This window comes from Rhinatrema bivittatum, chromosome 2, assembly GCF_901001135.1.
Source record: "Rhinatrema bivittatum chromosome 2, aRhiBiv1.1, whole genome shotgun sequence".
Taxonomy (NCBI): Eukaryota; Metazoa; Chordata; class Amphibia; order Gymnophiona; family Rhinatrematidae; genus Rhinatrema; species Rhinatrema bivittatum.
Window position 1 is genome coordinate 402,450,864 of NC_042616.1, and position 15,867 is coordinate 402,466,730.

Here is a 15,867-nt window from a genome sequence, read left to right on the forward strand (position 1 = left end):
TCCTGGGACCATGCTCTTCGTCCGATCAACCTGGTGAGTTATTTCCTAGCATGGTAGGAGTTAGCGAGGTCTCAATAGCAGAAGCAGCCAGGGGTAAGATCTCGATAACCGAAGTTACTAGGTGTGAGGTTCCGGCGAAGCAGGTCGAACAGCCCCCATTAGTGCAAGCTCGTGAGGTTGCGGGGGTAGAGAAGGTGAGTAGTGAAGTGAGAGACACAGGGTACGCAGAGGCAGCGAGTGAGAGGGACAGTACTGTGGAGGGTAGTACGTCTGCTGTCAAAGTCAGCAAATCAGACAAGAAGCAGTCGAAGTCGAAACGTAAAAATAAAATAACCATAGCTCTAGTTCCTCTAGTTCCTCGGTGTCTTCCCGTACATCTTCAGGTAACTTGAGTTCTTCACCGGCTTCGCAGCACTCCCTATTCCAAGGTCAGAGTGGTGCCAGGGATGCGCCAGCGCTAGTAATGTGTATGGAACTATGGGAGGATGTACCATGAGCGCTTAGAAAAAAGATTCAGCGATGCAATTACATAGATATATTCAAGCTGCTTGAGGGGACGGAGGGGCAAATGACACGAAAAATGGAGAAAGAGGCACGGCGAGCATCGTTTCGGGACTCAAAAGAAAGTATCGCGTAACATTCATAATTGGACCAGGTCATTCCTCCGACTAGCCAGTGTGGTAGGGCATCATGACCCTTCACAATATGGCCCTTTGCTGGCTTCTGCGGATGCTATTCTGGCTGCTAGCAAAGATTACCAGGGATGGTCCTTGCTCAACTATGATGAGCGTTTTAGGGACTCAGTGGAAGAGATCAAAGCGGTTGGGTGGGGCATGCGCGATATGGGTCTGTGGCTGACTCAAATGAAGATAACAACAAAGAGTAGATGCCCAAGAGTCTTTTTCGAAACTTTAATTGGTGGAGACATATATGATAAGTTAAAAATGCCCGACTCGCACCGAGTTTCGCCACATACCAGTGGCTGCCTCGGGGTCTTAAATGAGAGCACACTGAGTGACTATTAAATAATTCCAACAACATCCGCATAAAAACGTATCTTAAATGAATAAAGTAGCGCTTAAGCCTCTCCCGGTTCCATTCTCTGATGGCGCCGCATACGTGTTTCTACGCGTCAGCGTATGCTGTCTCCACTCAATATTGAACACGTATGCGGTGCCATCAGAGAATGGAACTGGGAGAGACTTAAGCGCTACTTTATTCATTTAAGATACGTTTTTATGCAGATGTTGTTGGAATTATTTAATAGTCACTCAGTGTGCTCTCATTTAAGCCCCCGAGGCAGCCACACTGGTATGTGGCAAAACTCGGCATGAGTCGGGCATTTTTAACTTATCATATACGTCTCCACCAATTAAAGTTTCGAAAAACACTCTTGGGCATCTACTCTTTGTTGTTAACCTCACAGCATTGTTTGATTGCCTACCTTGCTGTTTTCTTGTCTCAAATGAAGGGCAGAGGCCCCGCGGCCTTGTGTAGCAACCTCCCAGGTTTGGGCAATTGGCCCTTTCGACCAAGTCCCGCACTGGGAGGTGTGGGATGGGCAGCGACCAGCATCCCAGATGTGTGCTGGCGATTCAATTGCTTGGGATGTTTGTTCCCTGACTGCAAATTCAAGCACATTTGCTCCCACTGTCGTTCCAGTCACCCCATTACCAAGTATGTCAAGCGCAAGGGATCTGCGGCTGGACCTCCCAGCAAGGGGGCTGGCAAGTGATTTCGCCCGTAGGGCCCCAACGCCGATTAAAGTTGACGTGCTTTGGGCATGGTTGCAGAAATATCCGGTTATCAATGTGGGCCTCAAGTTATATAGGGGTTTCTATATTCCTTTTAAAGGTCCCAGTTTAATTGGAGGTGGGGACAGTCACCCATTAGTTCGTCATATGCTGCACATAGATATGCAAAAACTGATAACTGAAATCAATCTTGGCCGAATCGCGGGCCCCTTTTTGGAGACCCCTTTCCCGAACCTGGTAAGAACATAAGAACATGCCATACTGGGTCAGACCAAGGGTCCATTAAGCCCAGCATCCTGTTTCCAACAGTGGCCAATCCAGGCCATAAGAACCTGGCAAGTACCCAAAAACTAAGTCTATTCCATGTTACCATTACTAGTAATAGCAGTGGCTATTTTCTAAGTCAACTTAATTAATAGCAGATAATGGACTTCTCCTCCAAGAACTTATCCAATCCTTTTTTAAACACAGCTATACTAACTGCACTAACCACATCCTCTGGCAACAAATTCCAGAGTTTAATTGTGCGTTGAGTAAAAAAGAACTTTCTCCGATTAGTTTTAAATGTGCCACATGCTAACTTCATGGAGTGCCCCCTAGTCTTTCTATTATCCGAAAGAATAAATAACTGATTTACATCTACCTGTTCTAGACTCTCATGATTTTAAACACCTCTATCATATCCCCCCTCAGCCGTCTCTTCTCCAAGCTGAAAAGTCCTAACCTCTTTAGTCTTTCCTCATAGGGGAGCTGTTCCATTCCCCTTATCATTTTGGTAGCCCTTCTCTGTACCTTCTCCATCGCAATTATATCTTTTTTGAGATGCGGCGACCAGAATTGTATACAGTATTCAAGGTGCGGTCTCACCATGGAGTAATACAGAGGCATTATGACATTTTTCGTTTTATTCACCATTCCCTTTCTAATAATTCCCAACATTCTGTTTGCTTTTTTGACTGCTGCAGCACACTGAACCGACGATTTCAATGTGTTATCCACTAGGATGCCTAGATCTCTTTCTTGGGTTGTAGCACCTAATATGGAACCTAACATTGTGTAACTATAGCATGGGTTATTTTTCCCTATATGCATCACCTTACACTTATCCACATTAAATTTCATCTGCCATTTTGATGCCCAATTTTCAAGTCTCACAAGGTCTTCCTGCAATTTATCACAATCTGCTTGTGATTTAACTACTCTGAACAATTTTGTATCATCTACAAATCTGATTATCTCACTCGTCGTATTTCTTTCCAGATCATTTATAAATATATTGAAAAGTAAGGGTCCCAATACAGATCCCTGAGGCATTCCACTGCCCACTCCCTTCCACTGAGAAAATTGTCCATTTAATCCTACTCTGTTTCCTGTCTTTAACCAGTTTGCAATTCACGAAACGACATCGCCACCTATCCCATGACTTTTTACTTTTCCTAGAAGTCTCTCATGAGGAACTTTGTCAAACGCCTTCTGAAAATCCAAGTATACTACATCTACATGTTCACCTTTATCCACATGTTTATTAACTCCTTCAAAAAAGTGAAGCAGATTTGTGAGGCAAGACTTGCCTTGGGTAAAGCCATGCTGACTTTGTTCCATTAAACCATGTCTTTCTATATGTTCTGTGATTTTGATATTTAGAACACTTTCCACTATTTTTCCTGGCACTGAAGTCAGACTAACTGGTCTGTAGTTTCCCGGATCACCCCTAGAGCCCTTTTTAAATATTGGGGTTACATTAGCTATCCTCCAGTCTTCAGGTACAATGGATGATTTTAATGATAGGTTACAAATTTTTACTAATAGGTCTGAAATTTCATTTTTTAGTTCCTTCAGAACTCTGGGGTGTATACCATCAGGTCCAGGTGATTTACTACTCTTCAGTTTGTCAATCAGGTCTACCACATCTTCTAGGTCCTTGATTTGATTCAGTCCACCTGAATCATTGCCCATGAAAACCTTCTCCAGTTCGGGTACCTCCCCAACATCCTCTTCAGTAAACACCGAAGCAAAGAAATCATTTAATCTTTCCACAATGGCCTTATCTTGTCTAAGTGCCCCTTTAACCCCTCGATCATCTAACAGTCCAGCTGACTCCCTCACAGGCTTTCTGCTTCGGATATATTTTAAAAAGTTTTTACTGTGAGTCTTTGCCTCTACGGCTAACTTCTTTTCAAATTCTCTCTTAGCCTGTCTTATCAATGTCTTACATTTAACTTGCCAACGTTTATGCATTATTCTATTTTCTTCTGTTGGATCCTTCTTCTAATTTTTGAATGAAGATCTTTTGGCTAAAATAGCTTCTTTCACCTCCCCTTTTAACCATGCCGGTAATCGTTTTGCCTTCTTTCCACCTTTCTTAATGTGTGGAATACATCTGGACTGTGCTTCTAGAATGGTATTTTTTAACAATGACCATGCCTCTTGAACACTTTTTACTTTTGTAGCTGCTCCTTTCAGTTTTTTCTAACAATTTTTCTCATTTTATCAAAGTTTCCCTTTTGAAAGTTTAGCACGAGAGCCGTGGATTTGCATACTGTTCCTCTTCCAGTCATTAATTCAAATTTGATGATATTATGATCACTATTGCCAAGCGGCCCCACCACCGTTACCTCTCTCATCAAGTCCTGTGCTCCACTGAGAATTAGATCTAAAATTGCTCCCTCTCTCATCGGTTCCTGAACCAATTGCTCCATAAAGCTATCATTTATTCCATCCAGGAATGTTATCTCTCTAGCATGTACCGATGATTCATTTACCCAGTCAATATTGGGGTAATTGAAGTCTCCCATTATTACCGCACTACCAATTTGGTTAGCTTCCCTAATTTCTCTTAGCATTTCACTGTCTGTCTCACCATCTTGACCAGGTGGACGGTAGTATACGCCTATCACTATAGTCTTCCCCGACACACAAGGGATTTCTATCCATAAAGATTCAATTTTGCATTTAGTCTCATGCAGGATGTTTATCCTGTTGGACTCTATGCCATCTATGTTTTAAAAGGTTCAGGAGGTCCCTGTTGATCGGTTCTCTTTCTTTTAACAGCTCTTCTAATAACCACTAATCCTGACCCCTCCTGTTCTATATTATTGTTAATTTTATTCAGAATGGCTGCTGTGAAATGGCCCATAACATCTTTGGTGATGTTTTTTGCTGCACTTGTCACATGAGGTTTAAAAATCTCAAAACCCCTTCTCAAAAAAGGTATTGCTTTTCTAAAGAGACTACGAAACACACCGCCTATCCCCGCCCCATACATGACCGGAGCCCCATAATACCCCGAAAGACCTTGACCAGCCTGTGCTGCATAATAATTTCTGTACGTGTCAGGGTTCCCATAGTCTTTAACACAACCATTTTAAAAAACAACTTTCCGGCGTTGCAGGTGTAGCTTAAGGATCACTTTCCCGTAGTGAAATGAGACGTGTTGATTCTGGTCTGTCTTTATTTCAAATGTTATGGTGTCAATGTGCTGCTTGTTTACAGAGACATAATGCGGCTTATCATAAGTGAAGGTGATAAGCTCGACCTTACCCGCTTTAGCGGGAAAACAGCGAAGTAGCTGCACAAAATGGTCTCCCACCAGCTGGTGCTCTACAATACCTGTGTACAGGTATAGGGTATTAAACCCACCTGTGATATTTGTTGGAAATAGCGAGCGCCTCATATTCACTTTAGCTTCTAGCCCCAAAATGGTCACTAAATCACCCTCTGCAGAAATTACTGCGTTTTCCTCTGACTTTAATTTGATTTTTCGGATATTGGGATCATAAATGATTTGTGGTGGCATGGGTTTAAGGAGACTGTTCATGTCGTGGTTCATTTGGTCCACAAGGCTTTGAATGGTTGCATAATACCCTCTTTGTACAACAAAGTGATGCTCCATGCTTCCTTCTCCTGTGGTGACAACATACTTATGGTCTTCTTTAATATGTGGGCGGGTACTGTATTTCCCACTTCCCACGGTCCCTGTTGGTCCAAAGGCCTAGCTAATGTATGTGGTGAAATTAGAGCTGGTATTTTGTGGAAATATTCTCACAGAGGCGTTACTAGGCAGTGTTATGTAAAATCACCCTTCGTTCATTTTTTTTCTTTTTTATGAGACAAGGCCTTTTCAAATCAAACGTCTTGAATATCTGATGCTTTTATGCAGCTGTTAAATATTTCAGGCCACCCTCGCCATTTCACAAAGCACTGCTTATTCCTTCCTCTCCGTTTTACATTTAGAACCTTATCAACGTGGTATATTCTATCCTGTCGAGGGGGGGACTTTCAGTAATTCTTCAGAGTAAAAAAACCTTGAACGGCTCCCTCACCATAATCTAGCATCTTATACACTGATTTCTATCTCCCTGTTTAAGATGTCGGTTATTATAAATACCTTATGTCCATGTTTGTTCATAACCTTTTTCAAATTTCCCTTTAGTTTTTGACAGTCTAAGATGATCCCCCTTTTAAAAAAAAAAAGGCTTAGCAGGTTCATGTGTTTTGTTATTGCCATAGATTACTTTCCAGAACCGCAGAAAATTTGAGGCTGTTACATTGATGGGGCGGGCCTGTATTGTTCTGTGAAAGCTGTGGTTATAACTATTCTCAAAAGCCTGCAGCACATCTTCATATTGAAAAGTGTTGTGTGCTTGTGCAAACCTAATGCCTGGGTGCTAGCGGGACCCTCTAATTTGAGTATTGCATGGTGCCCCCCCCCCTTGCGGGTGCCATGCCTGCATTAAGAAAGTGGGCGCTAAAAAGTCAGCGCCCACTTTCCTAGAATAATATTGCATCGGCCCCACTGTTAGCCAACTCTGATGGAGGAGAATTTGGGGAGTTCTGGAGTGTGGAGGAGGGGAGGGGTAGGAAGGGAGGGGAGCAGAGGGAGGCGGTTGAGGAGGGAGTATTGGCCCTTCCTTCTTTCACTTCTTTTAACAGGTGCAGGCAGGAAAGAAGATCTGGATGCCCACAGGGGAAATATGGCATTTGTTAAATTGGGTTCTCATTTGGTGGGAGGATGGGGTTATGTGAGGAAACATTTGAATTTTATTTAGGTGGCTATTGGGAAGGAGGGGTATTTAGGAATTGTTGGATTTTTTTTTAAAGAATATGTAGTGCTGATTGTTAACATTACCCAGTCAACTGGGTGATGCATCAAGCCATGTTAGTGCTCTAACATGTTAAACAGCATGCTATCTATGATATTTTGCATGTCCTCACCCTGGTAACCCTTCCCCTATTACAAAGACCTTCTTTCCATATGATTTTTATGCATGAATAATGCAAATGGATGCAAAGAAGGTTATTTAAAGTCAATTTCAATTAAATATTTTATCAGGGCCAACTGAGAGAGTGGTTATTCTTGATAAAATAACACCTTTTTGAAATGTGGTAAATGTGAGGTGGGAGCCCCAGGACTCTGACATGGGTCCTGAGGCTCCCACATTACAGCTAAAGTGCTGGCAACCTAAAATAAAACTTGCTGCGGCTGAAAAAGGAAAGGTTGAGCAGGGCTCAGGGCTGACCCCTGACTCAATCTGCAGCCACTTGTCAAGTCAGCCCCAAATACCCCAAAAGATTAAAAAAAAGCATAAGTGCCATGCAGAGCGATGGACCCCTCTCCCTGTCATCAATAAAGTGACTCCCACACTCCCTTACCAATGAATCATTATAGGCAAAGATCTCCCTAACTCCCTCCTGCCCCAAGAGCCCCCGAAATAGTTGGGGGTATAGAGCCCCTCTTCCCTCCCCCAACCCCCAAAGTTATATGAAAACTCATTGATGTTCAATGTTGCCCCCAAATCCCCCCCAATCCCCCAAATGTTAACAACTGGTCCTCAATCCCTCTAAGGGGCCCAGGGCAAGATTTTTCATGTGATTGAGACAAAGTCCAGATTGGACCCAGGACACATAGTAAAGGGAAGGGCATTAAGTACCCTAGGCAAAACCTACAGCCTTGCCCACAAGCCTCCCCCATTCCCACACCCGCTATAGACACATACAATTAAATTATTCATTTATAACAGATTTTACATGAAAAAGAACATTCAAAAGTAATCTTCTGAGTCAAAAAATATCAAAGACAACATGCATAGTATATTTCCATGTACTGCTGTGGTGCCAACTGTAAAACTCTGCAAAAAAGACACTTGGAACTGTTATGGAATTAGACCTTTTGTAATGCATGATCGGTGTGAGCTTGGCCCTCAGAAAGCCATGAATACACATAAAAATACAATTACAAGATAGTAAACCTCCCAAACCAAAGCAACCCTGTTAGCACTCAGATAGTCATAACCTTATCTATGAAAAGGCAACACTGCACATTTTACATCTGGCTCTAGAATACCAATACACCTCCTGTTAGGAAAACAAAACAGATCAGACTGCTTTAGATCCCTACACATAAATTACATGCCAGCAAAGTACCTTACCTAAATCACATCTACAGAACACAGACAGACTCTAACCAAAACCAGAATAAAGAGACTAGAAAGTATAAATAGAAATGTCCTGAGAAGAAATGAACTGGAACCCACATCAAGCCAATCTCTAAAAGCAGAGTAACAATGAAAAACAAAAACATTACAATTCATCATAAAACATAAAATAATAAAATCACGACATATAAAAGATCAATTATAGTAATAAAACCATAATCATAAAAAGAATAAATATTTCAAACCAGTTAACGAATAGAATATGCAAAATTTCCCAAACACCAAAAAAATTTTCAAAAGAGACATTAAACACCAAGCAATAAATAAAACAAGAATTAAAAAAATCCTCTCCTCTGTCCTGGGAACGTTTTATTTCCAGATGCTCTGAGATTGTTGTGGATTAATGGGGAAGAGGAGGGAAAAACACACACACACGCGCGCACACACACAAACACACCTCCAAGCAGGCTCCCATTCACACATACATATTTAAAGCAGACTCCCATTCACACACACACACACAACCCAGGCAGGCTCCCATTCACACATACACACAAATACATCACAGGCAGGATCCCATTCACATATATACCCACACCCATGCAGGCAGACTTCTTCTTACACACAAACACACACACACACACAGGCAGACCTCCTTCCCTTTTCTCTCTCTCACACATGCATATGCAAACAGGCTGTTCCACGGCTTTCTCTGGCAATGGACTTCTCCTCATTTTGGCTGCCGGTGAGTTGGGCTCCATCGGCAACCCCACAAAGTTTCCTGCTGCTGCTGCTGCCTCTCCCCTAGATGTGCCATCCTGTGCAAATGCATGGTATGCACACCCTGTCACAAATCAAAGTGGGTTATAGGCCTCAGGCTGACTTCCATTACTAATGCTGCTGCTGCTGCTGTTACTGCCTGAAGCGCATTGCCATTTGAGGCACTTGTGACCCCAGTTGAAGGTTTTATTACCCCTTTTGGGGTCCTGACCATTGATTTGGCAAGCCTTGGCTTACAGTGTTTGCCTCCAATTTCAGGGTCATAGTATCATTCATCATGCAAACATAATCCAGGAGAATGCAGGATTCAAAACAGACTTCAGAGCAAAACATGTTTTTTAGGTTCAGTTTCTTCTCTGATAAATTTGCTGAAATAATAATAATTATATTAATTCATCCAAATAACAATTTTATCTCCAATACACAAGAGATGTGAAGAAATACATCATCACAGCTGTGCACCTTATTTGCCTCTGCCCTGCAATTATAGTGTAGCAGGGTCCAAGGCTACATATAGCAGCAGCTGCCTGAACTAATATCCATATGGATCAAGAAGCACATCCCCGGTTATATGGGAGCTGGCAAACATCACATTTTTTTAAAACAGCCTCCAAACATCTTCTGCTCGCACTGCAGTCAACCTGTTCTTCATGCAAGGCAAAGATATGATAAAACCATAGGCTGAACTGGAACCAGTACAGAAGTCTTGGGAAAGAGGAAATGATTCAGCATCCCATGTTTCTGGAACTGAGTGGGGTCTTGATTATAGTTTCTGCAGTTCTTACTGAAAACAAGAGACTCAGATCCATCTGTTTTCCAAATGATAATCCAACCAAGGGCTACTTCAGTGGAGGGGAACTGATCTTGGGTGGGATAATGCGAATATCTGATCTCACCGATATACCTTTAGATTATTATAGAACGACCCCTGATGCCCACAAATGCATTGTGTAAGTAGTTTTCTAACTTTATTTGTGTCTCTCTGACAGTATTTTATGAATGCTTTCATTTCCTTAGAACTATGGTTCTCAACCCAGTCTTCGGGACACCGAGAACTGGGTTCAGAACCCCTGCATTAGAAGATATTAGGCTCTTCCCCTGCAAAGTTAACTGAGAGTGAGTGACAACAATCTGTAAAGTGAAATCTGTGGGGGCTGTATGCTAAAGGTTTTCTCCTATTTTGTGTCTAATGGAAAAATGCTTAGTAAATAGAACCCAGTATTTGCTAAATATGAAGGGCATCACAGAAATAAGATGATTAAGTGTACAACACGGAACACAGCCATAGGAGAGAATTTCATAAGATTCATGTGAGCAAGAGTACTCTGTCTCTCAGATATGGGAGTTACCCAAAAGCACACGCAGTAGGTGAGGATAGCCTCCAGTACCAACACGTAAGATCTTCTCTAGTCATTGCTCTGGTTTTGCCTTTCATAAGGGCCAATACACTAAAAACGCGGGAGAGCAGGCGAGCAGGTGAGCGGCCTGTGCGAGCACCCACTCTCCTGGCGCGCACACAGGCCACTCTCCTGTGAGTGCGATTCAGTATTTTAATTTATTAAAATTAGGCTCGGCGGTAAAAAGAGGCACTAGGGACACTAGGGCGTCCCTAGTGCCTCTTTTTTGAAGGAGCGGCAGCAGTCAGGAGTTTTGACAGCCGACGTTCAATTTTGCCGGCGTCGGTTCTCTAGCCCGCTGACAGCCACGGGTTCAGAAACCGGACGCCGGCAAAATTGAGCGTCCAGTTTTCAACCCGCGAGCCGTGGGCCTATTTCAATTTTTTTTTTTTTTTTTTTACTTTTTTAAACTTTCGGGACCTCCGACTTAATATCGCCATGATATTAAGTCGGAGGGTGCACAGAAAAGCAGTTTTTACTGCTTTTCTGTGCACTTTCCCGGTGCCCGGAGAAATTAGCGCCTACCTTTGGGTAGGTGCTAATTTCTGAAAGTAAAAGGTGCAGCTTGGCTGCACCTTTTACTTACTGAATCGAGCGGGAATACCTAATAGGGCCATCAACATCTATTTGCATGCTGCAGGCGCTATTAGGTTCGGGGGGGGGGGGGTTGGACGCGCGTTTTGGACACGCTATTACCTCTTACTGAATAAGGGGTAAAGCTAGCGCATCCAAAACGCGCATCCAAATGCCGGCTAACAGTGCGCTCCGTTGGAGCGCAGTGTATTGTTTCGGCCTGATAGGTACTTTTGTTCCCATGAACCTTGAACCTAATATTCAAAGGTCAACTGCTTTCTGGTTTTTTTTTTTTGTTAGAAAGTCCCGATGGACTGTACAACTGCAAATGTTCTGTGCAGAATAAATGAAATTGGTGTGAGTTATATTCCTGCCCTGATCTCTCTCCACCCCCATGAATGCCTTCTCTCAATGAGGATAAAAGTGTTCACCTTGTGAAAAAATGAGCATTCTTTTATATGCATCAAGATGATAAAAGGGATGGAACAGCTCTCCTATGAAGAAAGGCTGAAGAGGTTAGGGCTGTTCAGCTTGGAGAAGAGACAGCTGAGGGGGGATATGATAGAAGTCTTTAAAATCATGAGAGGTCTTGAACAAGTAGATGGGAATTGGTTATTTACACTTTTGGATAAAAGAAGGACTAGGGGCACTCCATGAAGTTAGCAAGTAGAAGATTAAAGACTAATCGGAGAAAATTCTTTTTCACTCAACGCACAATTAAGCTCTGGAATTTGTTGCCAGAGGATGTGGTTAGTGTAGTTAGTATAGTTGGGTTCAAAAAAGGTTTGGATAAGTTCTTGGAGGAGTAGTCCATTAACTGCTGTTAATCAAGTTGACTTAGGGAATGGCCTCTGCTATTACTGGCATCAGTAGCATGGGATCTTGTTAGTGTTTGGGTACTTGCCAGGTTCTTGTGGCCTGGTTTGGCCTCTGTTGGAAACAGGATGCTGGGCTTGAGGGACCCTTGGTCTGACGCAGATTGGCAATTTCTTATGTTCTTAAGGGCAATTATAGATCAGGCCTATTTGACTGGCTAAGCTCTTTCAAAAATCGCACCACATTGTGTGTGTGCTGCCATGTTTCAAAGCAATTTGACCTCTCCCTTGCTATAGCACTCAGGTGAACCCTGGTAGGGAAAGAAATGTAAAAGAATTCAATGTGAGGATAGATCAGCAGAGGAGAAGACAGTCAGTCCTGGGCTGTGCCACATCTGAGTTTACAGCTCTCTGTTTCACATCCTTCTTTCAATCATGTTAGAACACTTATGTGGTCAAACCAAAATTAAGCACGCACAAGAGTGGAAGCGGCTTAATAGTTTAGTTCTGAACATTTAAAGACGAAACATTTTATACAATTGAATGATCAAGTTCATTCTCTTTCAAATAAGGTTTGTGATCTGTGATTTATGATGGACACTGATTTCACACTACAACCCCAGTTAAATGCAGTGCTGAAATCCACGTTTTATTAACTTTTAAGATGATTTAATTATGTCATTATAAAGGAAGATTCTTTCCTAATTCATGCAGGGAGGATAACTTTAAAACATGCCTGTACGCCCCTGTATGCATGTGTAGGGGCACACATGCTAATGCTCATTTTATATTGTTTACATAAATACACATGTACAATGTAAATTCTGCATAAATCTATGCTAGAATATTTGCACGTGTTTAAAAGATACATGGAATGTACTTTCAACTTACCCATATAATTCCTAAAAAGTGCTACTTATCCGCCTAAGTAGCACTTCTAAAGACTTATCTGAATAAGTAAGATACCCGGATAAGTAGCATTTGAAGACTTATCAAGCTAAGTAGCACTTTTAAGGCTTAACCGGATAAGCAACAGCAAAGCCACTATTTATTTATTTATTTGATTTATATTCAGCATTTTGGTACTTCTAGCTGTATAAATCTTAAAAGCGCTATTTAGCCAGCTAAGATAGCCAGGTAAGTTAGTATTCGATATTACCTTTTATTCTGTTCACATGTGTTTATTCTATTTATTCTGTTTATCAATATTTATTATTTATTACGAGCCTATGTTCTATGTTAAGGATACGCCCTTTCTGCAGCCATCCATTTTGTTCCATGTAAATCGGTACGATGTGTAAACGTCTATCGGTATAAAAAAAAAATGTTAAATAAATAAATATGTCTTCAAATGCTACTTATCTCGCTATATTACCTGTCCAGATACATCCTAAAAAGTGTTACTTAGCTGACAACTTGTCCAGATAAGCACCACTTTCAAGACTTAGCTGGATAAATCATATTTTTATCCGTATACGTAGCGCATAACTTCTATACTCACATATTTTTATAGATGTAGACAATTTACCTCTGCAATTTACAAACATTATTGCCAGAGAGTCGGATTTTACACGTTTAAATCAGGATATTTCATAACATGCATGTGGCAAGGAAATTAGCAGTTTTACAAATTTGTCTACCAGTTCTTCATCTCATCGATGCACTCCTGGTTCTTCAGTCTACCCACACCACTCACCCATTCCATATTTGGGATTAAAGAATGTTATTTTCCCTTCCATAGATAATTAGCAGGTGTAAATATACGCAAGTAAGATGTACAGCACTTTCCCAGGATCTAAAATAGCAACTTGAACACATAAATGTTTGTCTCTTCCAGGAGCAGCCCTGGACCGCCCTTTTATTTACATGCACACGTTTGCTCAGGCATGCTTACTTACACGTGTATGTTTGGGTTTATTAAATACCAAATACGTGAGCACGTGCTATTTTACATGTGTAAGTGCTAATTTTACACACACAAAGTTTTGAACAAATTGGACTACTGAAATTCACTTTATGTTGCCTGCCAAAAGTCCATTTGCATACTTTCTAAATAATCCAAGATTCTTTAGCCAGAATAACTATTGGTTGTCAATGTGAAGATCACATCTTGCTATGGTTATCGGAGCTACACTGGATCCCAGTATGTTTTTGAATTTGTTTTAAAATAATAACATTGTTTCAAAATATTACACAATGAGAACTCTTTCTTCCTGAAGGAGACATTTCAGACAAATATTTTTCACCAGACTTTATGATCCACAGATATGTCATTATTATCAGTTCCCTCTGCAAGAAAGTGATGATTGCAAACGAGCCTGCTCAGTGGTGAGATCCACATTGTAGAATAAGCTCCCACTAGAACTTAAGACAGAAGCTGACAAAAATAATTAAAGACTTACCTGAAGTGAGAGGCCTTTTTTTTATGAAAGGTTCTCAAATGATGTTTTATTCTGCATCTAACTGAATTTTCAATGATCATTGATTTTCTATTTGAATGAATGTTGTGTATTAATGTAACACGTTATTTATAAAATATTATTGTGTGTGTATTAATTTGTGATCTGCTTAAAAAGATTGAAAGCTGAATTAGGAAGAATAAAAGTGTTTTAAATAAATATATTATACAGTTCTGACCTCAGTCTCTAAAAGCAGTCTGGTGTCAGATATCCTGCAGAAAGCATTAGGGTTGTATGTTGATTATTTGATTTGCTATACTTAACATATTGAACACTTTGGATTAGCGGGCTATCAAAATAAAACAGATTGGATTGGATTGGATTGGATTGGATTGGAATGTGAGCTGAGGAAGAAGGATTGGTTTTAGGTCCTTCATTGGGACAAGCAAGAGAGGAGGGCCTACAGATCAGGATTGAGTCCATGTGTATTTGAAAGTTCTAGCAAAGGTGATGCAGGTTGGGATTGGGATGTACCAGCAGATATGGGGATGGGGGAGGGGTCTGAAAACCTAAAAGCACAACATGCTGCAGTAGTGAGTAGAGGAACATTGGCAGACTTTGGTGATAGGGTTCTGTAGTAGAGTAGAAGAAAGTGCTACAGCTGAGGATTATGGTGAATTTGCAGAGATTTCCCTAGTTTATGCTTTCTCTCAGTTTGAATATATAAATCAATCATGATGTTTTCTAATCTGTTAAATATATGTTCCTTGTTCACAGATTGAATCTACATAACTATTGGAATCCGTTGGCCTTTTATTTTGCCATTCAAGAGATCAACCAAAATTCAGAGATATTACCAAACATCACTCTGGGTTTCCATATTGCTGACTCTTGCAATGCAGGTTTATCACTATGTAGTACTCTGACGATCTTATCAGGGGAAATGGACCCTGTTCCTGGCTTTAGCTGTCACCATCAAGGACAGGTGGCTGGTTTCATTGGAAGCCTCTCTTCAATGATATCACATCCAATGGCAACACTTACAGGGATCTATAGGTATCCACAGGTATAGAAAGAACTTGTCTCCCTATATTATCTCTAGCATTTGCTGAATCCTTGACCAATTTGTCCTGTTCTTGTTTTGTTAGCCTTCATTAATGCTGGTGATTTCTAGGTATGAGAACTTACTAAATTTATATATTTGTTGCAATAATTTACCACCTAGACTTAGGTCATTATTAATCCTAGTACAGCCTTTACAGGAAATTCATTTTGGTGAACACCAAAGAAAAGCATGCCTAGGATAGCACAAGATACATCAGCAGAATCGAGGTTTTACCTGGCTGGACTAGTCCACATGAACACAGCAGGACTGGACATTGCCAGCCAACACAGATATCTAAGGACTTGAAGAGGTCAATATCAAAGCCATTTAGATGGATAACCATATAAATGACAATTTTTTTATATTTGGCCATTTATCCAACTAAATTATAGCCGGATACGTCATTATCTGGATATAAATTGGCTGCATAAAAGAGAGGCATTCTGGGGATGAGTTATCCGGCTCACTTAGTCAATTTTCAAATCTTTCCGGCTTAGGCCAGATTGCTGTCCCCCCTCTAATCCATTCCTTTTTAGATGTAGGTATTAAGTCTGCTTCCTCCCCCCACTCCCTCCCACCCCCTGCAGTCGCAATAGGCTGGTCTACATGC

The 15,867-nt window shown here is 41.2% G+C and overlaps 1 pseudogene; it reads left to right on the forward strand.

Annotated features, from left to right (window-relative positions):
- The window catches only part of LOC115083300, a 119,302-nt pseudogene that overhangs the window by 53,490 nt on the left and 49,945 nt on the right, over nucleotides 1-15,867 (forward strand).